This window comes from Mytilus galloprovincialis, chromosome 9 (assembly GCF_965363235.1).
Source record: "Mytilus galloprovincialis chromosome 9, xbMytGall1.hap1.1, whole genome shotgun sequence".
In the NCBI taxonomy this organism is placed as follows: domain Eukaryota; kingdom Metazoa; phylum Mollusca; class Bivalvia; order Mytilida; family Mytilidae; genus Mytilus; species Mytilus galloprovincialis.
The window spans coordinates 28,670,302-28,694,114 of NC_134846.1; the positions used below are offsets into that span (position 1 = coordinate 28,670,302).

General features: G+C 32.7%; 1 long non-coding RNA gene across 1 annotated transcript; it reads right to left on the reverse strand.

Annotated features, from left to right (window-relative positions):
- Positions 1 to 10,019: 10,019 nt before the first annotated feature.
- LOC143044744 (uncharacterized) lies at positions 10,020 to 13,680 on the reverse strand. Its single transcript, XR_012968764.1, has 3 exons — positions 13,567 to 13,680; positions 12,870 to 13,178; positions 10,020 to 10,144 (listed from the first exon to the last, which is right to left on the reverse strand). It is a non-coding gene; the product is annotated as an uncharacterized LOC143044744 (long non-coding RNA).
- Positions 13,681 to 23,813: the final 10,133 nt, after the last annotated feature.

A 23,813-nucleotide genomic window follows, 5' to 3' on the forward strand; every position in this document is an offset into this window, starting at 1 on the left:
AAACCCATACTTATGCTTAGTTGATATGAACCCGAAAATAAGAGAAGTAACCACGAATCATACTTTGTTCTTATGACTTTCACAGACAGAAATAGCAATGTCAATTGTCAGACATTTCAAGATTAATATGAATGTTGAATGCATTCTCAAATTTTTACTATAACGTAACTATTTTTGATAGAACACATCGATAGAAGACGAGTCAAAGGGTTTTGCTCAATCGTTGCTAATTATCCATAATTCTTATATCACTTGCATATCTGTAAATACTTAGATTGGTTGTGAAGAATCTCTTAGTTTGCCCAGCCGGCAATAGGTCAGTTCGACTTCGTTGTAAACGAGGATACCATATCCCTCTTTTAACCCTCTGCTGACAAACTCGTACGGGTCTATTGTATAAGTGCTATGAACCATTTTAAAGGCAATAAGTACTTCTATGGCAAGCCGTTCTCGTCAAAACTATGTTTAAACCATTTTTCGAAAAATTTACACACTGAGAATTACAACAAAGCACACTGAGATTTAAAAACTTCAAAACGCACACTGAGAATTGAAAATTACACACTGAGAATTGAAAATTACACACTGAGAATTAAAAATTTACACACTGAGATTTCATAAAGACGCACTGAGATTACAAAAATGAAAAACGCACACTGAGAATTGAAAATTACACACTGAGAATTGAAAATTACACACTGAGATTTCAAAAAGACACACTGAGAATAAATAAACTGAAAACACACACTGAGAATTTGAAATTACACACTGAGAATTTAAAATTACACACTGAGAATTTAAAATTACACACTGAGATTTGTGCGCACTTTTTATGCGCACATATCTAATTAGCATACTTAATCTGAATCTATTACAAGCTTAAAACAACAAGGGGACATAACTCGTTAGTCCTTCGATTTGGTTCCAAATTATTTATAAAAAAAACTTTAGAAATACAAGAACAAGAAAAATACCCACTTACTCTTATTACAAAATATAACCAAATGGTGAAAAACTTTATTAAAATTATAAGAAAACATTGGAACAATCTGCAAAAGAATGCAGCCAAATTTTTACTCTCTCACAAAGAAAGTGTCTATTATAGCATATAAACGTAACAAAAATATAAAAGATTAACTAGCGAAATCAGGAAAACAGTTGGAAGACTTTTGAAAAGGGACCCATGTTTAATTACTGGTAGTAATGATCTGAATTATAGGCAACAAACTAACTTATGAATATAAGCGATGTTAGTTCTTGAAATTTATTACGAATGTTGGTTGAAGGAATCGCATTTCATTATAATGACAAGAGTTCTTGAGATCAAGATATTAATCTGTTGAATTATTCATCTCATGAATATTCATTAGTAATTTGCATATTAATCTCAGTGTGTATTTTTGAAATCTCAGTGTGTAATTAACAATTCTCAGTGTGTGTTTTTCAATTTATTTCATCTCAGTGTGTCTTTTTAAAATCTCAGTGTGTAATTTTGAATTCTCAGTGTGTGTTTTTTATTTTTTTAAATCTCAGTGTGTAATTTCGATTTCTCAGTGTGTTATTTTAGGTTTTTAAATCTCAGTGTGTATTTTTTTTCGAAAAAAAGGGTTTAAACATAGTTTTGACGAGAACGGCTTGCCATATACTTCTACCTTTGGTATCATTACCCACGTGGAGAATCACTTAGTTTGGCCAGCCGGAAAAAGTTCATTTCAAATTAGTGATATACCAGGGTACCCACCTTACCCTTTCCTGACTAACTCGTACGGGTCAAGGGGATAGGTGCTATCCAGTCTGTCCAGCCGGCAATAGTTCAGTTCGGCCTCGTTGTAAACGAGGATACCATATCCCCCTTTTAACCCTTTGCTGACAAACTCGTACGGGTCTATTGTATAAGTGCTGCGGATCATGTATACTAATTATGTTTCTTTATGATCTTGCCACGAGCGGAGAGACAAGTTCTAATTAATTTTATATTTTTGAATTAACAATATCAATCAATATACTGGACAATTCATCTGTCAAATATATTAACACGACGACAATTTTAAGAGAAAACATAACTATTTAATACAAATGTATATCAATTCTATAAAAATTGAAAAAAAAATCTGTTAACCGGGGAGCGTTTTGGGTATTCGGTCGTTTAAACGGTTAACCGGTTAACCGTTTACAACACTACTTTAAACCCAAATAATAGTAATGCAAAAATACGGTTAAAGTTCGAGCCAGCCTTTTCCCGCCATTTTTTAAAGCTCAAGTTTCTCGAAAGGAGCTCCATCACCTATAAATATTTAGATTATTGTTGTTCCTTAACTAGTGCTATTTCAATTCCAAATTCTTGATTTAAAAATTTCCCCTATGAACATCCTTAAGTACCTTCTAGAACAAATTTAAATAACACTTGTTATTTAGCAAAAAATGACCCAGAATTAACACATTCCCTTGGACACATACACCAAAACCACGTTAAAGCCATATGAAACGAGTGACCAGTGAAAAATAATGTTAATCCAATTATTAAACCACTGCATACATCTATCATAAACTTAGTATTCTGTTCACAATTTTATAATTGTTTGCGCATAAATTTCGTAGAATCGTCATTTTTTTTCACTCGGTCAGAGTTGTTGTGGCAGGTAGAACTAATTTAAGTTCGTGTTTTGAAGACGAAGTTAAACGATTGTCACCAGTTTGTAAACAATCATCAAAAAGCATGGATTTTGAGCACGTGTTGACATGTACAATTAGATACTAGTTTATTGTAGTGAGTCAATGACGGATCTGTGCATATTGCGATCATCGGATCTGATTTTTACAAGACGGGTCATGCTAACTTTGAATACGGAAAATATGTCGGCGAATTGCTTCCGGAAAGGAAGCAATTAAAAAAGTAAGCTTCTCCTGAATGGGAAAAATTAAACAATTTTCTTGTGGAAAAGGTATATGTACATACATTTAATAATGAAAGCAATCCATTGTGTTAAAGAAAATATATGCTTTTTTTTTAAGTTTCAGGTTTCATATGACTTTAACGCAAGTCAACAATTGGCCGTTCATAATTTGGGTGTAAAATAGACCAAAAGAGTAGGTAATTAGTTCCGTCAATGATTGATATTTTGGCTTAACTGTGTTAAAAATAAAGGAATACAGTTAAATGTTGTGAACACAACAGGAACGTTGGTCAATTGTTTGTTTTGATTGTTGTTTTTTTTTCCCTTTTAAAATAGAGGCAAACAATAGAAATAAACATTACAATCAACATTTGATATTTTGGCGCTCCATAGACATAGAAATATTGCGGACGAGGGACAAGACACTTGTGTTTTGTAAGGAGTGCATTTATGAATTGATAGATTACATTTCTATCTAATGAAAAAATGCAATTAATTTTACCATCAAAGACAATAGTTGGTAGTTGGCGCTCCATACTGGTCGAAAAACGCGGACGTGAAAGAAGACCTACATTTTTGAAAAGTTAACAAACAAAGGAATGGATTATTTAATTGTTTAGTTTCTTTTGTTACATGGATACCATCAAAGACAATAGATGATAGTTGGCGTTCCATACTGATAAAAACGCGGACGTAAAAGAAGACCTACATTTTTAAAAGTTAACAAACAAAAGTATTACAAGTTAAATTGTTTAGTTTCTTTTGATTAATTTGCAACATAAATATCTTAACAGTGCAATGAAATAAAATAGAGGTAATAACAGACTGATATCAGATAAGGGTTCATATCCGTAGCCAGGGGGGTCGGGAGGTTCGGAAGACCCCCCTTTTTGAAACCAAATAAGCACTGGTTTTTTTTCACACAACTAAATGGGGAGCAATGCAATTAGATTGCGAGTGTAAGTCTCTTAATCAATCTCAAAATGTGTTATGAAAGGGATGATTCCCCCTTTTTCTGAAAAGTCATATTGCATACAATGTATGTTTGTTGCAATGTATATATATAATTGTTCTCGAAAACACTTAAAGAAAAACGGGGCCAATAGGCAAACAATTTTTTAGGCATTTAGATTGATATAACTAGAGGATCACGAAAATTTGATATATAAATTCCAAAAACATGACAAGCGACCATCCTTAATGAAAAAATATCGAAGTTACCATTAAAAGTTGATAGTTTGCGCTCCATACAAATCACAAGACGCGGACGTGAAAGAAGACCTTGTATTTTAAAAAGTAAAAAAACAAAATAATTATTTTTATGGTTTATTTTGTTTTATTTCTTTTCATCAGACAACATAACCCTCTGAATGAGACTATTTGCGAAAGAAATTATTTAACAACGCAAATAAATAAAATAGGGGGAATAACTGACTAATAAGGGTGATAAGACAATTTTAAAAGTCACGCGGTCAAGTAGTGAAGTAGGCCTACTCAGAAAAAAGGATTTCTGGTTATTTCAACATCATTTTTTCTCCACAAAGAAGGGGAGCTTTGCAAACAAATCGCGAATCTAAGTCTCTATTTCAACTCAAAACATTTTTTTTGTGTATTAAAAGGGTTTGAGTCCCCCTTTTCCAAGGTCAAAGTTGCATCTGATGTATGTTTGTTGTATACCAAAATTAACATAGATTATGTAATTTTTATCATTATTTTTACCCAAGAGATATATTGCCGGTCACATCTTCTTCATCTTCTGGTCGGTAATTTGACCGTAATGAGGCCAATAGTGTTCTAACATTGGAAGCAACTTCTGCGACCGCCATCTCAGAAGAGTAATTTAGCAATGAATGTGTCAGCTTTCCTTATTGGTTAATCACTAAAATCTAAAATCGTTATAACTTCTGAAAATAGACTTAAATGCTTAGTCTAATATGAATTTTTTAACGCGTTAAAATTGCTTTTTCCGCGTTAAAGTTTCTTTTAACGCGATAAAGTTTCTTTTAACGCGTTAAAGTTTCTTTTAACGCGTTAAAGTTTCTTTTATCGCGTTAAAATTACTATTAACGCGTTAAAGTAGTTTTTAACGCGTTAAATTAACTTTTAACGCGTTAAAGTAACTTTTAACGCGTTCCAGTATCTTTTAACGAGTGAAAGTTTCTTTTAACGCGTAAAAGTTTCTTTTATCGCGTTAAAATTGCTTTTAACGCGTTAAAGTTTCTTTTATCGCGTTAAAATTGCTATTTAACCGTTAAAATTGCTGTAAACGCGTTAAAATTGCTATTAACGCGTTAAAGTAGTTTTTAACGCGTTAAAGTTATATTTAACGCGTTAAAATTACTATTAACGCGTTAAAGTAACTTTTAACGCGTTAAAGTAACTTTTAACGCGTTAAAGTACCTTTTAACGCGTTAAAGTAACTTTTAACGCGTTAAAATAGTTTTAAACGCATTCCAATATCTTTTAACGAGTTAAAGTTGATTTTAACGCTTTAAAGTTGCTGTTAAATGTGGAAAAACGAATTCAATACCGAAAGGCAATACTTGTATTTAAATCAATTAATGGTAACTATGGTTCCTAACTATTTAGAAGAAAATTTTCATTTTACTGGTATTCAAAACTTTAACTTACGTTCAGCTGATGAAAAACTATTTAAAAATCTTCCAAAACCAAAAACTTTTTTTTTAAAGACAACATTGACATATTCAGGTTTTCAAATATGGAACAGTTCACCAAATGAAATCAAAATGAGTGATACACTTGTATCTTTTAAAACAAAATGTTACAAATTTTTTATCAATTGTGCAAAATAATATGCCTTTTCATTATTATTTCAATAATAATTGTATATTGTATATAATATAAATTTATGATACTGTGTGTACTTATAACTATGTAATTATTATTTTAAGGACTCCCAGGAAAATAAGTTTTAACTAATGGGATCATCCTCTTGAAATAAAGATTATTTATGTATTTATTTATGTATTTACGTCAAGATTGATCGTTTATATAGATATACAGCGTTAATTTCCATTGCTTAACGGGAGCGTACATTTAAAATGAATAAAATGAATGAAAACTACGGTTCCTAGTTTGTGCATTGTGATAAAAAGTTCATATGTATAATTACTTTCATTTGTTTCTTACTCTTTCTTGTGTTGTTCTCGTCGTACTATTGCAAATATTCAATTTCATGACTGCATCAAGTGTTTCTATCAGTTTACCATAGTGATATCACATGGTAAGGTCAGAAATTAATCAAATTAGCAAAATTTGATGCAGGAATGCAGATATTTTATATGAATTTTATATGACTTATTTGAAGATTCATGTAAGTTATAACCTTTGTTGTTGTTTAGAGATTTTATCCGAAGTTCGTATATCCTTTCAACCATTTATTTAGATGTTTTTTTAACGTATAGATAGCGCAAAACTCTCACTGCACTATGCTACGGATATACGACATTTTTATTTCGACTAAACGAGGCTGCAAACCTTTTGACTCTTGACCTATGCACTGTGGGGGTGTCATCATGATACAGTGTGTTCCTTTGTTTATTACCCTGACATAAAAGTATAATTCTAAATTGACCTTGCTTCTGAATATGTAGCATGAAGATGTATTGTCATAAGATGGTGAGTCTTGTGGCACGAGAAACTTTATATGATCTTGACATTTGCCGTCATTGTACAACTTGTATATTTTGTTTGAAGTATATGGAGAATCGTCTGATTGCACTCATATCCAATATTTTTATATCTATATTAAATATTTAGATATATTTGTATATTTTTAATTGAAAGATCGGTTTTATGTATTGGAGTTTGAACTAGTACACATTTTGTTATTAAAGGGGCCATCTGAAGTCCGCCGCCGGGCGAGGGATTTTCTCACTATGTTAAAAACCCATTGGTGACCTTTGACTGCTTTTTGCTTTTTTGTCATGTTACTGTCTCTTAAACACATTTCATATTTCCATTCTCAATTTTTGATATGAAGAATGTTTTGATCAAATGAAAACTAAATCTTTTAATTGCCGTGAAAATTAGAAAGAGTATTTACTGCTCTAGTAGCACCATGTACTGCAAGTTGTGTTAGATTGATAATTCAAAATGGTTCAATCATTTTACCTTGGATTTCATTTGATGGATATGGATAGTCTGTTTAAGCATCTTAAAAATCACATGAAGGTATACGCATATCAATAAACTGAACTCAGTGCGAAGAACCTTTAAAGTACACTTAGACAAAGAGCTCAATCTAGTGAAACACTTTTTTATGCTGGTCACTGTCTGTTATCAAACTGCACCGCAATCCTAAAAAAAATATGCAAGTTAATTCTAATTGGAGTAGAATCCAAAGGAAGTAATTAAACCGTTTACTGAAATAAATGTACAATATGTCTATGGGCCACAGATGCCCCTGCTTGTGAAAAGAAAACACAAGTAAACTCCACATATAGAAACAGGATTCACGTAATTTTGACTGTTAAGTGACCATAATCTTTGTGTATAAGTTTCAAAACATTTGGTTTAGTCAAACTAAAGTTAAAGAACAGAAACAACAGATTAAGCATCTTTCCTATCTTAAGTCTACGTGTTGATATTTGTATCATTAGTATTAGTACCAACTTCATATATCTAATAACTCTTGAACAGTAACAACACCCAATGTCGAACTTGATAGAACTGTGTTATGGGGTAATAAGCATTACGTATAAGGTTTATAAAATTTGAATGAGTCAAACTTATTTAAAAAAACGAAAACGCAAATTCAGCATTTTCTATGTTTTTAAAGGAACATGATAAAGTGACGCTCCCAAATTTTAAATTCATTTTTTTTTGTGTTTGGAAATAACCATTGTCCCAGGTTAGGGAGATGGTGAAGACCCCGCTAACATGTTCAACCCCGCCCTATTTAGTATGCATGTGCCTGTCGCAAGTCAGTGGCCTATACATTTGTCCATTTCTTTCCTCGTTTGAATTTCGTTTTATCGTGTTTTTTTTCTATGTTGTGATGATATAATATTGTTTCATCCGGCTGCAAATGTTTGCACCTGTCCTAAGTCAGGAATCTGATGTACAGTGGTTATCGTCTGTTTGTGTAATTTATACGTTTTTCTCGTTTCTCGTATTTTATTTAGATTAGACCGTTGGTTTTCTCGATTGAATTGTTTTACACTAGCAGTTTTAGGACCCTTTATAGCTTGTGGTTCAATGAAAGCCAAGGCTCCGTATGAAGGCCGTACATTGACCTATAATGGTTTACTTTTATAAATTGTTATTTGGATAGAGATTTGTCTCATTGGCACTCATACAACATCTTCTATACCTATTTGCTCATTGTTGAAGGCCGTATGGTTACATATAGTTGTTAATTTCTGTGTTACCTGGTCTCTTGTGGAGAGTTCTTCTTTGGCGCTCATGCCACATGAGGTGAAGGCTGGGGATACTGCTAGCATGTTTAATCCGCCGCATTCTGTTGTATGTACCTGTCCCAAGTCAGGAGACTGTAATTCATGAATTGTCGTTTATTTATGTGTTACATATTTGTTTTTGTTCATTTTTTGTACATAATTTGTCCGTTTCTTTTCTCGGTGCTTTTTATAACTGACTATTCGGTACGGACTTTCAACGCTCATTGTCGAAGTCCGTAGTGTGACTTATAGCTGTTAATTTCTGTGTCATTTAGTCTTTTGTGGAGTGTTCTTATTGGCACTCTTGACACATCTTCTTTTTATTTTATGTATAAGTTTTGTAGTATTTGGTTAAGGCAACTAAAGTTACAACAAAGGAACCCTTTTGTTTTTACGTTCGGGACGAACGGACTAGAGTAACTCCGCAGTTTATGCCCCTTTTCTATGGTACCAACACAGAAGTTATGACTAGTGTGCTGGTGCTACCCATTCCACCAGCACTGTCATTAACACACATACACACAATTTTATTATAAAAATATTTAATCTTCATTTTGATTTGATTCTTTTTGGCCTATAATGATTATATGCATGCCTTAATTTCACAAGTAGTATCAAATTTGACAAATTTATTGTACATATACATTTTTGTTATATTTTATAACTTATTTTTCAATTAAACTTAAATTGATCAACACTTTCTTTTTATTTGTCTTTTAAGATTCCGTTTTGAACAAAACGATTTGTGACATATATACTTCACACGTATTTCTATCAAATCTGACATTATTACAAAGCAGCTACTAAATAAAATGCATTCGAACTTTAAATGTGAATTTAAATATATATGCAAGTCGTCAACTGGTGTAGTGGCTAGATGCATATATCGTTGGCCAATTGAACGACAGGTCTCCAAATTTTGTTGTTTTAAAACGTCTAGAAATATTAACGGGAATAAATAAAACAGAACGACTGAATTAAATAAACCAGGGTTTAGAACCAGAGTGCCCCGATAGAACCTTATTGCATTCGGAATTCTCATGACTATTTATACCTTCAACGTATTTTCCAAATCATTTATTTATTAAGTATATGTATATGTATATATATAATATGTATATATAATATATATACTATAATTTAACGCGTTAAAGTTGCTTTTTACGCGTTAAAGTTGCTTTTAACGCGTTAAACTTACTTTTAACGCGTTAAAGTTGCTTTTAACGCGTTAAAGTAGCTTTTAACGCGTTAAAATAGTTTAAACGCGTTCCAGTATATTTTAACGCGTTTAAGTTGCTTTTAACGCGTTAAAGTTGCTTTTAACGCGTTAAAGATGCTTATAACGCGTTAAAGTTTCTTTTTACGCGTTAAAGTTGCATTTAACGCGTTAAAAAAGCTTCTACGTTATGTGCTGCTAATCTCAACATTATCGCGTTAATTGACGAAGATATGACACATCCGGCCATTTCATTTATCATGTTTCGAGTAAAATCTTACGTCTTAAAACTTAGTTAAGGCGAAAGCAGAAAGTTTTTCTGTCATTTTTTGTAGTGAATTGCTTAACGCGTTAAATTATCAACTAACACGTTAAAAATGATTTTAACGCGTTTAAACAACATTTATCGCGTTAAATGTGATTTTATCGCGTTAAATATTAACGCGTTACTTTATCGGGTTTTTGACATGAACGGCCTTTCATAGACTGATGTTGCTTGTAGGCTCTGACCAAACCGTTGTCTTGCACATGACGCCACACAGCTTGCGTCCAGTGAAACACGCACCCCTTGATGCTGACACCAGGAAAAACACGTCTGATACCAAGCCAAGCACCTGCAATTGAAATAACAAAATTAAAATCATTATAATGCGTAGTCATATAAACATGCAAAATCTGTATAAATCATATATTTCGAGTTATGTCTCATTTTACATGTATGTACCAAATGAATATTACAAGTGCTGTTTCATTCACATATACTAGTGTGATGTCTCATTAACATATACCGACTATTACAACGATTATAACAATGAATATATTGTTCTAGATTTAATACAATATAAGAGATATTCCATTCAATTTCTATATATATTTTAGGTAACATTAGAGAAGTCTCATTGGCAGATTATCTATACTATTAAACGAGAAGACCTCATTTTGGGTGTCGCTTCTCCTCCTTCCACAATAAATTGATCATTGTGACTATATGTCCTATAGGTACCATGGATAGTCGCATTTGTCATCCATTCTTATGATTATTCAGTTTCGGTTATTTTGGGAGAAAAACGGAAAAAAAGAAGTCCGGATATGTGTCCGTCATCACTCCGGCTTTTATTCATAGACAACTTCCTCTTCCGTTTATATTTCCAGAAGTTTACATACCCAGAGACATATATTTATATGTCTCTGACATACCCTATATTATCATGTTTTATTTAAGATTCATTGCCTGAATCGTTATATGTATAAGAATGTTGTCTGTAAGCAACGACCCAGGCTGTGTGAAAATAAACACAATCATTTTTGATATTATCATGTTTTATTTAAGATTCATTGCCTGAGTTATATAAGAATGTTGTCTGTAAGCAACGACCCAGGCTGTGTGAAAATAAACACAATCATTTTTGTTATTCATTGTCCCAAGTGTAAGCAACGACCCAGGCTGTGTGAAAATAAACACAATCATTTTTGTCATTCACTTATCGTCACGTAAATAACGACACAGGCATAGCCTAAATTATTATGTTTTATTTGTCACGTAAATAACGACACAGGCATAGTCTATATTATGTTTTATTTAAGATTCATGCAAGCCATTTTCACACTTATTGTCACGTAAATAATGACACAGGCATAGCCTAAATTATCATGTTTTATTTAAGATTCATGCAAGCCATTTTCACACTTATTGTCACGTAAATAACCAAACAGGCATAGTCTATATTATCATGTTTTATTTAAGATTCATGCAAGCCATTTTCACATTGCCTGAATCGTTATATGTTGTCCCAAGTGCAAGCCATTTTCACACTTATCGTCACGTAAATAACGACACAGGCATAGCCTAAATTATCATGTTTTATTTGTCACGTAAATAACCACACAGGCATAGTCTATATTATCATGTTTTATTTAAGATTCATGCAAGCCATTTTCACATTGCCTGAATCGTTATATGTTGTCCCAAATGTAAGCAACGACCCAGGCCGTGTGAAAATAAACCCAATCATTTTTGTCATTCACTTATCGTAACGTAAATAACGACACAGGCATAGCCTATATTACCATGTTTTATTGTCATTCAATTTGTCATTCACTTAGGGACGACATCAAAAGATCGATGTAGGATAAAAAACTTAAATCAAATAGTTTGGGGGTGGGGGGGTTAAAATTCTGCAAGTTTTGTATATCTAAAATCGATTTTTACATATATCCCTATTGGTAAATCAATTTTTACCAAATTAAGTTAAGAGGGGGGGTGGGGGGGGTCAGTGGAAAAACTATGTGAATTAAGTTTTTTATCCTACATTGAACTTTTGATGTCGTCCCTTATCGTAACGTAAATAACGACACAGGCATAGCCTATATTATCATGTTTTATTGTCATTCAATCACTTATCGTCACGTAAATAACGACACAGGCATAGCCTATATTATCATGTTTTATATATTAAAATAAGTAAAACATGCTCAACTTCATCTAAAACTACCTCGACCAAAAACTTTGACCTGAAGTGGGACAGACGGACGAGACGGACGGACGACCGAACAAACGAACGCACGGATGCACAGACTAGAAAACATAATGCCCATAATTGGGGCATAAAAATTTATTGTTAAAAGGGAAAATAGTGATTTGGCAAAAATGAGAGTAAGGTGGAGATTAGAGGGAGGCAGGACCTTTTTCGGGGCGTCGGGATCGGGTGTTTTTAAGCTCGGGATTTGGTGATTGATCCTTACGGGATCCATGGAATATATTTTTCGATTTCGGGATATGAATTTCTTTAAATTCTGCATCTCAGTTTCATGGTTTTAAGCCCGGGATTTCGGGATCAGGACCCCTCCGATCGACAACCCCTCAAATTAGCCTTAGTCGGTATTGGTCATTTATACATGATTCAAATCCTACAATTGGCATGTTAATAAGGCTCTCAAAAAAAAAATCACTGATGAATTGTAATAGAAGCATATTTTTTAGACTAATAATGGTCTATATATAAGCAGTTACATTTATTTCATGTTTGAAACGGTGCAAATTTTTGATTTGATTTGACTTTTACCAAAAGAAGCATTGTAGCAAAGGAGAAGAATAATTGTGGTCGTAGGCCAGAAACACGAATATAATTGAATTTAACAGAAAGGAAACAAATATCGGACTTTGGAAAAAGGGAGGTATACCTACTATGTAATTCTCCATACATAATATCTTTTGCAAAAAATTACCCTGCAACAGTTCACAAGCTGTATATGCCCGCGATTTCGCGGGTGTGTTCTAGTACGGTTGAAGTGCTGACTCACAAATTGCAATATTTTATTTTATCTTTTAAATGTACTTACCTTTGCAGCTACTTCTTTATAAATTGGTAGCTTCAGGTCTGCTGGGTGGGTGTGGTGCTGAGGACCAGCTCTAAAGACATCACCAACTTGGCTTACTGTAGCATGGCAGCGAGTCATCAGAATCACGATGACCAATGTCAAAAGTACCATCTAGCGGGTCTATTGGCTGCTCTGGTTCAAGATCTGCTTCTGCCTGTGGTGCTGGCTCTGGTGCTGGCTCTGCTGGCCAATTACGTTGTTCACATGGTCTGCAGATAAACTGTAAGGCATTGCCCTGTCTGGCGTTGTTGTAAGCTGCCAGTGTTATGCCTGAAATTGATATACCATTATTAGTTTTGCAATATATACATGTATATAATAAAATATCATTTAAATATTTCTCACACAAGAACTTCATTAATATTTTAATACTTATAATAATGGTAATTTTAACATATATGCAAAGTTATTTGCTACACAAGAACTGAAATAATATTCTTATACTATAATAATAATAATGAAAGGCAAATCTAGATGTGTTTTCCTTGGTAATGATTATAATGATAATAATAATGATGATTATCATAATACTATTATTATTAGACATATAGATGGTAAAGTTATATATGCTTGATATTATTTTTCTGTTTGATAATATTTGATAATAAGTATAATAATAATAATACTTTGTAATAAGAAAGCAAAACCAAAAACTTACCAGTGTCACAGAGTCTATGCTGCCATCTTTCACATGAATCACATGATATAGCATGCTGGCGAGGTCGGACCTCTCTGTCACAAGAAATACACATATGCACTTCCATAGTTTTGGGGTAAATGCTTCATGGTTACTGTTACTGTTATATGTTTTTGGTGGACGACTTACCAATTGGTAATTGCGCCCTGGTAACTAAATTTGGAATTAGTCCATTATAGTAATATTTTACTTTAGAGATAATTCCATTTAAATAAAAATTAAAGAAAATAAATATATATTCAAGGCGACCCTCTTTGTTTACAGGTGGTGCGCCTTATTAACCTGTACTAGTTTAAACTTATTTTATTAAATTTAAATAGAAATAAAACTTATAAAACAAATGAATGGTTTTTTTTAAACTTTTATAAGGGGTTAAGAAATTTGGTTTTTGAGACTTCGGGTTTTGCCCTATACTTTTACATCTATTTTTTAACTAGAAGAAAAATGCTGTATGTTTTTTGTTTTTGTTTTTGTTTTTTGTTGGTTTTTTTTCTCCATCTGTGGTTGTTAGTGTTATTGTTATAAATAACGTATTGTGTCACTTAATTATGTTTGTTTTAATTATGATAGTCAGTTGCTTTGTCGTATTTCTTGAATACTATAAGTAGACTATGTTTGTTCAGTTGCCCCAGCCAGTGGTCCCGTGAGAATCGTGTATACGCACTATCTCACGGAAGATACAAACCATGATAGTGTAGGTTAATTGCAACCTGGAACAAGGCATCGTCGTGTGCTCTGACGGATGATCAGTCAGGCAGAGAACAAGCCAATGTCTAACTCCCGAAATGCAATAACTGTTTCATGATATACCCCCCCTGAAAATCCAAATTGTATAGATAGAGTAAAAAAAAATATAATAATAATTAAATAAATGAAACTATTACTTATTTTAAAAAAACGGGGCATTCTACTTCTAAATTAATTACAAGGGTTCCAGTTTGAATTGTACGGGCTTTTTTTGTCATTTCAGTACAATCGATGTACTTTGCGCTGACTCCACTGTTTTCTAAGCTTCGTACATGTCAAACTGGATTTAACTTTAACTTAATTTCATGCCCTGTATGTCACGACTACCATGTCTGGGGGCGACCACTGGTTGGCACCGCTAATCTACATACATGTCTACAAGTAATGCATACGACTTTTTAAATAATTTTGTTTGTTAGTTAAGTTTTATATTTTTATATGTTAGTTGTAGCTTTAGCCTTTAAATTGAAATCTGAGTAGAGAAATTCGGTTTTTTGGTTTTTAAACTTAAATGCTAAGGGTACTATAGTAGTACTACCGATATGCTTAAAATGTTTGCTATTTTATAAAGTCGTAAAGGCACTTATATATTGATACATCTTTTACCCTTTCTGTGTTCCTTTATTTCACAATTGAACTTTTTAATTGACCTTGTAGTGTTGTTGTTTTATACTTATGTAATCAAACAATAAAAATGTGGGTGTGTTTGATTGGGTGATTGGTTACTAAATCACGTCCTTGTACCTGGGTGTGTATGTACTAGCACTGTAGTGTTGTAACACGTGTTTGTGGTGTGGCATTGGTGTTATTGAAGAAGTTGGGTAAGTTTTGTGTTTACATGTTTACTTTATAACCTGTTATTTCTTCATATTCTTATTTCTTATTCTAGTTTTTTTTTTTTTTTTTTTTAATTTATTACGGATATTATCCTTTCAATGAAAATGTTTAGATATATATATTTGTCTTTGCATTTCATAGCTTACTTGGACTGCCATTTATAGAAAATTATCTGAACTTATGTATCCCTACCTAGTTCTGTTGTTTGTTTGTTGTTTTTTTTTCTTTTTTTTCTTTCTTTTCAGAGTTTAATTGCAATTTACGCATTGTTTTATACAAATGTCATATGTTTATATGTCCCCTTTTGTGGCATGAATAAAATTAATAATGGGTAGGACTGATTGTGCTTTTTCACTAAGCATACTTTGCATCGAAAAAATTGTAACTCCTTGTGCTATTAACTCTTGGAACATAACATTTCTGTTATCGCTATATGTAGTGCACTCTAGCAGAAAGTGTTTTGCTGTTTCTGGTGCTCTACCGCAATTTTCGCACATTTCAGAATTTTTAACTCCTATTTTGAATAGATGTTTATTTAGTTTAGCATATCCAGTTCTAAGTCTGTACATAATAGTTTCTTTGCGCCTTATCATTTTTGGTAAGGACACCTTAAATGATATTTTTTCCTTTATTTCATACAAGTGTCTACCCTTTTTGTTGGAATCCCAGCTAGTTTGCCACATAGTTTTAAGTATATTTGTACATAAAGTTTTAATATCTTCTTTATATAGTGGGGTATTTGCGTATATAATTTCATAATTCAAAGCATGTTTTGCTTGCATATCAGCTAACTCATTTCCCCAGATACCTACATGGCTAGGAATCCATTCGAGCACGACATTTATACCTGCTTTTAGTAGCGTTGTTATACTATAGTATATATCATAAATAATTAAGTTATTGACCTTTGATAGAGGTCCCTGTATTGCCTGTAAAGCTGATAATGAATCAACGAATATTACAACATTTAATGGTAGGACATCTTGTATCCAATTGAGTGCAAGGAATATTGCCATAAGTTCGCATGTAAATACTGATAAATTGTTATGCAGTCTATACCCTTTTTTTATTTTGAATTCTGGTATTACATAGGCACAGCTACCTTTTCCACTATCTGGTTCTTTGGATCCGTCAGTATAATTTTTATATAATTTTTATAATAAGTATCAATGAGGATATCGCCCTCGCTTTTGATAAGATGTGGGAGGTCCTTTTTTGTTATAATATTGTGTAACTGGGTGCTAACATTGGGTTTAAGTAAGTGCCACGGGGGCTGTGGGCATTCACTCTGTTTATATATAACTTTTGTATCAATATTAAATGTTTGTATAACATCTTGTGCTATGCAATAGAATGGTTTTTGCTTCTTTTTAATACGGTTTTGATAGTATTGATAGTCAAAATCGTTTTGTAAACTAATTTTAGCTGGATGGAGATCATCATAACTCATAATATTTAAATATGCTTTTGTAATTAAAGATTTTCTTCTGTCCTCGTAGGGAGGGTCACCCATTTCGGCCTGTAAACTTACAAGTGAGGCCCCTTTAATGACACCTGTACAAGTACGCAAGGCCTGCGTTTGTAAACTATCTAGGATCTTTTTTGTCGAGTATGATGCGGTATTATAAATTTGACATCCATAATCTATTTTGGATCTTATTAACGCTACATATATATTTCGTAGTGTGTGACTGTTAGCACCCCATTTGGTCCCAGATATTACCCTCATACAGTTCAACACTTTTGTGCATCTAGTATGTATGTACTGAATGTGTTTATTCCAAGTTAATTTGCAATCAAATATAATCCCTAAAAATTTAACTTCTTTAACTATTTGCAATATATTGTTTCCAAATTTTAATTTGATATCAGGAATATTCTTTTTTCTATTAAATATAATACACACTGTTTTATTGGTGGATAAATTGAATCCCCAAGTGTTACACCATTTATAAATATTATTTAAATCCTGTTGTATTTTTTTCTGTAAAAAAGAAATACATTTTCCCGATAACCAGATAGCTCCGTCATCTGCGAACTGTGACATTTCACAATTTTTAATGCAGTCAGTGAGGTCGTTTACCATAATATTAAAGAGAGTAGGGCTTATGCAGCTACCTTGGGGCGTTCCATTTTGAAGTATATATATTTCTGAGAAAGTGTCATTAATTTTAACTTGTATAGTTCGATTTGTAAGATAATCACTAACATAAGCAAGCATGTTTCCTTTAATTCCTAGTTTAATCATTTTTTTCAACAAGCCATGTTTCCAGAGCATATCAAATGCTTTCTGGAAGTCAATAAATAAACCTATAGTGACTAACTTTTTCAAAAAGCTCTTTTGAATGTCATTGTCTAATCTAATACACTGTTCTAATGTGCTTCTGTTTTTTCTAAACCCACTCTGGGTGGGTGCATACAACTTATTTTTTTCTAAATACCATTTTAAGCGATTATTAACTATTTTCTCCATAATTTTATTGAAATTTGAAATTAAGGAGATTGGTCTATATGACAAGGGGTCGGAGTGGGGTTTACCAGGTTTTATATGTGGGATAATAATTGCATGTTTCCATGTTTTGGGTAGTTCCTGTAAAAACCATATTCTATTAAAAAATAATAATATAATACTTAAGGATTTGTTCGACATGTGTTTAAACATATTGTAACCAATTTTATCTTTTCCTGGTGCACTGTTATTAGTGTCATTTAATCGCATCTTTTAGTTCATTTAGTGTGAACTCTTCGTTATAGCAGTCTGAGTTATCTTTATAGAATTGTACTAAATTAGTATCATTTTTTTCTATATCTGCTTTGTGTATTTTAAATTCTTCGTTATAGTTATTTGTACTGCTTACAGTGCAAAATTTTTGAGCTAATAAATCTGCCTTTTCCTTTGTTGTTTCATATATATTATTATTATCTATTAAGGTTTCTATTTCCTTTTTCTCAGTTACCTTTCCTAACATTCTTTTTATATTGTACCACACTTTTGATAATTTTGTATCAGTATTCATTGAGTCACAGTATGATTCCCAACATTGTTTCTGTGTATCATTTATTATATTTCTGCACTTATTTTGTTTCTCTTTATAGTTTTTAAAATCCTGCCCATTACCTGTATGTTGAGCTTTATTTCTGGCTTTATTTCTACCTTTTACTGCTTTAGTGCAATTAGTATTCCACCAGGGTACAGATGGTTTGTTACTTTTGTTATTATTTTTTCTGACTGGAATGAACTCCCCAGCGATACTATATTTACTTTTGTGTATCTAATATGTTCTCTACAGTAAATTGCTGTACCACCCCCTTTTGTGTTTCTAACTGAAAAAGTAGCTAGATTATATCCTTTTATTTTAGTATGCTCTTCTTCATTATTATACCATGTCTCTTGTAGACATATAATATCAGGTATTTTGCTTGATTTGCTCAATGACCATAGGTATTCTGGACCATGAGCATTGAAACCTTGACAGTTCCAATGAATTATATGTAATGTATTAGTCAACATTTGACTAAGCAGCATAATTAATTTTATTATAAGATACATTTTAGATTCTTTTTGTATAACTGTATATATATACTACTCATACTTTTCTTAACTTACAAGTTCAATAGCTCAGTATAGCTGTGCAATAGTTCATCAGTCTTCAACTTTATACCCAATATTTTATCAAATAATCTGGTCATTATATCACAACATTCTATTGGGGATTCTAGTGCTTGTAGCCTAGTAAATGCTAGTAGTATTAGCAGTGCAAAATCATTTAGACTTTGTTGCTCTGTTATTTTATGGGTATGTATTTTTGAACCTTTGGATTTAGTTTCTGTTGCAGCCTTAGTGGCTTGACTTGCCCTTTTCTTTTTAACTTCTACAATGGCCTCTTTAATTGTGATTTTATCACTGTAAGCCTTTTTTAATACCTTTTGTTTTTCTGTCCTAGTAGGACAGTCTTTGTTATTTGCTGCATGTGCACCTTTGCAGTTTATACATTGCACGGTTTGGGAGGGACACTCATTAATGTCATGTCCAAGACCACATTTTCTACAGATAACAGCATTTCTGCATTGTTGGTGCATATGACCATATTTTTGACATTTGTAACATTGTATTGGTCTAGGTATAAACGGTTTGACTTTATACCTTGTAAACCCTATATTTATGTTTTCTACTAATTGTGCAGTGTTGAAGAATATCTTCAAGGTTTTTGATGGTTTTCTTGTTTGCGACACAGAGTCATAGTAAGTTAATCTATTGACCTTAGTCACTTTGTAGTCTTTCAACACTCCCAAGACTTCTTCTTCTGTCAAGTCTATAGGAGTGTTGTATATGCAACCTATAGATGATTCCTGAGACTTGGGAACAGTACATTTTACTTGCCAGTCCCCAAGTCTCTGAGTAGCTAAAATACTTCTAAATTGGTAACTATCATTACATTCTATGATGATACCTCTTCTTGTACCGTTTACTTATTTTGGTGTACCATAATCTAGACTCTGTATAAGTCTTTGTATTTTGATTGGATTTTGCTGGCCCAATTCTACCTCTTGGACTTGCATAATGACTAAGTATTTTTTAGGTTTAGGGGGTGGGGTTTTAGCATGGACCACGGTTTTCGGTTTGCGTTTCACCGTAGACCTTACTGCTTGGCTAATGCTTCATGGTGATATTTAGCCATCATATATAGCATACTTGTCCAAACACACATGAGATCAAAGGAGCCAAGCTGTTAAAAACAGTTTTCTTTCATGTTTTTTATTTAAAATCTTCAAAATTTTACTCATACCAAGCTAAATACATGCAGTATTTACATCAAAGCAATTTAAAACAACAATCATGATTTTTAAACAGAAAACAATAACACCAATTAGGCTGTGTATAAATACAAATTAGCAATAGTCATACATAATTGACATTTGATATTCATCAAAATAATAATAAAAAAAATAATCTATTCAATAAATTCTCAATCTTTTTTCAAATAGAATACAAGTTTTCCGCAAGTTCTGACCAGGTGTCAGTACAGCTGACGTGGATCAAGACAAAGGCTAAGGAACCAGAGGCACACTCCAGTAAAGCCAAGCCGGCCCTGAAAAGTAAGCCACCATTCACCAGGAGAAGGGACGCCAAGCGTTACAACCAGTGGGTGCAGGCCAAAAGCACTGCTGCAACATCGGCTGAGGTCTTACAACACACCACCAAGGTAGACCAGAACCAACAAACACACGCCTGGTAAACCATCTAATCTCAACCAAATGGTTTAGACGGAAAAAAGTATTCTGGCACTTCCTGTTGAGCTTTTCTGGTTCAAAATATTGAAAATAAACACAGGGTAGGTCGAATTTTCGTCGATTTACTGAAAATCAATGACTTTTTTGTAAATTCGGAGAATGTCATGCCATAGATAATTCATAATTGTAACTAATATGTCTCTTCTTGGTTTAAAATATTTTTAATTGAAGTCACAATCACTTTTCTCATACGGATAATAATGTTTACATTCTTTAAATCCGATAGAACTGCTATGATATTAATGACTAGCAAGAAAATATGTCAATTATTTGTATTTTTTTTAGGCTTTACGATAACCACGTCTGTAAATTGCCCAAATATTTTTTTGTCAAGCCTACTGATACTCTGAGCAGAAAAATAAAAAAAATATAAATGGTTGAGATATAAAGGTATTGGTTGAGTCTTTCTGTCACAATGTTGAGACTTTCTGGTTGTGCTGTACTATTCGAGTTTACCCTTTTTTACGGTTAACCTGATTCATGTTTTCTGTCTGTGGTAACATAAAATCTAAATACACTCAGATACAATTTTAAGCATTGCCGATAGAAAAATGCATGCCTTACAAATATAAATAAGATTATTTTACAATGGTTATTTATTAATATGATATGGATGAATTCGATTCCTAACAGACATCAAAATTTATTTAATGCCGAAAATGCGTCCATTTATAAAGAAATAAAATAGTTAAAAACTAAACAATTGAACAGGACCCCTTTTCTAGGTTTATTTTATCGTACACATAATTTCAGGTAAAAGGTGGTGATCACTTAAATATGAGTAAAAGATGTCATTTTTGTCATTATAATACTTATCACAAAAAAAATATGATTCGATTTTAAAATTGCTTTGTAAGTATTATAAGTGACGTCCAACTTAGTGTAATCACAGGTGTTGTATTGAAATAATTAAAACTTAGATGTTTGTTCACAACTGCATTCAGGGCAAATCCTTAATATTTGGTAATATTCAGCAACATTTATATTATAACCCGGGCCCCGTCACACTAGGCCGTGATCGCACTACGATCTCTAAAAATATAATGCTATTGGCGATCGTAGTGCAGTATGGTCGTGTTACGGTCTTGATGAGGTCTTGGAATTCGTGTTGAGAGTAGCCAACTTTTATTAATTTAAACATGTTCAAAACAATCGAGACTAACATTTTTTTAGCCGTGGAACTGTCAGGATCAGTTCCAGGTTGAACTGTGTAAATCGATTCTAGGTATAGAACTTACCAATGACCAAATCAGTTCTTGGTTAGAACTGTTCTAGCTAGAACTGTCTTAAAAGTGTCAGTTCCACATTTGTCCGCTAGAACAGTTCTCCTTCAGATTGTGACAGGTAATCTCCATTGTATTTACATCTCTCTTTTGATGAAATGAATGAATTTAATGATTATCCATTTCTGAATATTAATTCAGTTTTCTTTTGAAATATTTTAAAACTGGATTCGACGTAGGTAAATTGTGGGAGATAGTTAGTTTGAACTCTGGCCTGGTCAACTTAAATTCTAAAAAAAAATTATGTGTGTCTATGCTAAGCATGCGATATCTGCTAAAAACTGTGGCCACACCTTACCAGATAGCTCGAACTAACGCCGAAAGGATAAACAAAAGTTTTACATTTACAAAATTTTTGCATCCGTTAGGAGTCCGCGATGTAATGACCAAATAAAACGGACGTGTAATATGCCGAAAAATGGGGTGGAAGAGGAATAAGAAAAAAAAAATAATGTCAGAATAAAAAGCCAATAATTTTGCCTGATCATGATTAAGTAGTTGAGCCAAAAATATTAATGATACCAAAGAAAACTAACATACCAATAATTGATTTTTCTTACGCGATTTGTTCTCAATTTGTATGTATCCGTTTTATTATCAATGTTCTTTCTGTGGTACGATTTCCAATGATACAACTCTCCACAAGAGACCAAAATGACACATAAAGTAACAACTAGAGGTCGCCGTACGGCCTTCGATAATAAGCAAAGCCCATACTGCATAGACAGCTATAAAAGGCCCCGAAATGACAATGTAAAACAATTGTAACGAGAAAACTAACGGCCTTATTAATATATAAAAAAAAAATGAACGAAATTTAAAAACAAATATGTTACACATAAAAAAATAAATAAATTCTAGCCCTGGAGATGTCAATTACAACATTCTGTGCAAAACTGCATCTCAAACGCTAGACTTAATTAATCTCCAGCGTTAGAACTTTAATACTAGTAGTACTTAAAAACACAGCTATTTACTATTTAGACTCTATTACAACCAAAGGCCTCTTTAGAAGCTGCTGTGATAACTACAGACAAGATTAAAATGACTGTTGAAATGTCAAACAATATACGGCAAGTTTATGAATTTTGACAGTTGTATATGTAATTGATACTAAGCTACACAAGGTCATGTTTTTCTCTGACTGTTTATGACGTCTTTACACTAAATTCATTGGATGTTGGATGTGTACGGATTGATAGTTTAGTCTTACCTGCATGATTTTTTAGTGGCTTTGAACTAGCTGTCAGATAACTGCGAGTTCTCTCAGATCTGTTCCTATTGTCTTTTTGTTGTCGGGATGTTCAAGAACCCGGCCACGTCCAATTGTATTTTTGTCCATCTGATGAGTTAAACTTTTTTAACCCAACTGATTTTTATAGTTCGTTCTTATGTTCTTATGTTGTACTGTTATATATACCACTGTCCCAGGTAAGGGGGGGATCCCGCTAACATGTTTAACCCCTCCACATTATTTATGTATGTGGCTGTCCCAAGTCAGGAGCCTGTAATTCAGTGGTTGTCGTTTGTTTATGTGTTAAATATTGAATCATATTTGTTTTTCGATATATTTTTTTTTTTATATAAATAAGGCCTTTAGTTTTCTCGTTTAAATTGTTTTGCATTGTCATATCGGGACCTTTTATAGCTGACTATGCGGTATGGGATTTGCTTATTGTTGAAGGCTGTACGGTGACCTATGGTTGTTAATGTCTGTGGACAGTTGTCCCACTGGCAGTCATACCACATCTTCCTTTTTATAGTTGAAAATTTCATTCACCAGAAGATCTCAACATTGCTCCAGAATATCTCAACCGATACCAGAAAATCTCAACATGACATATTTTATAACATATTTAGCATAATGAAATTATATTAGTAAAGAAAAAGAACAAACTATAATTTTATGTTTATAATGTTTTAGAAAAATACTAATTTACTAATATATATGCTAGTTTATCAATGATATCACTGTCATTTTGTCAATAGCTGACTGCGCTGGCCACATTTACCTGCTGGAGAAAAGTCATTACGATGTCATTTTAAATC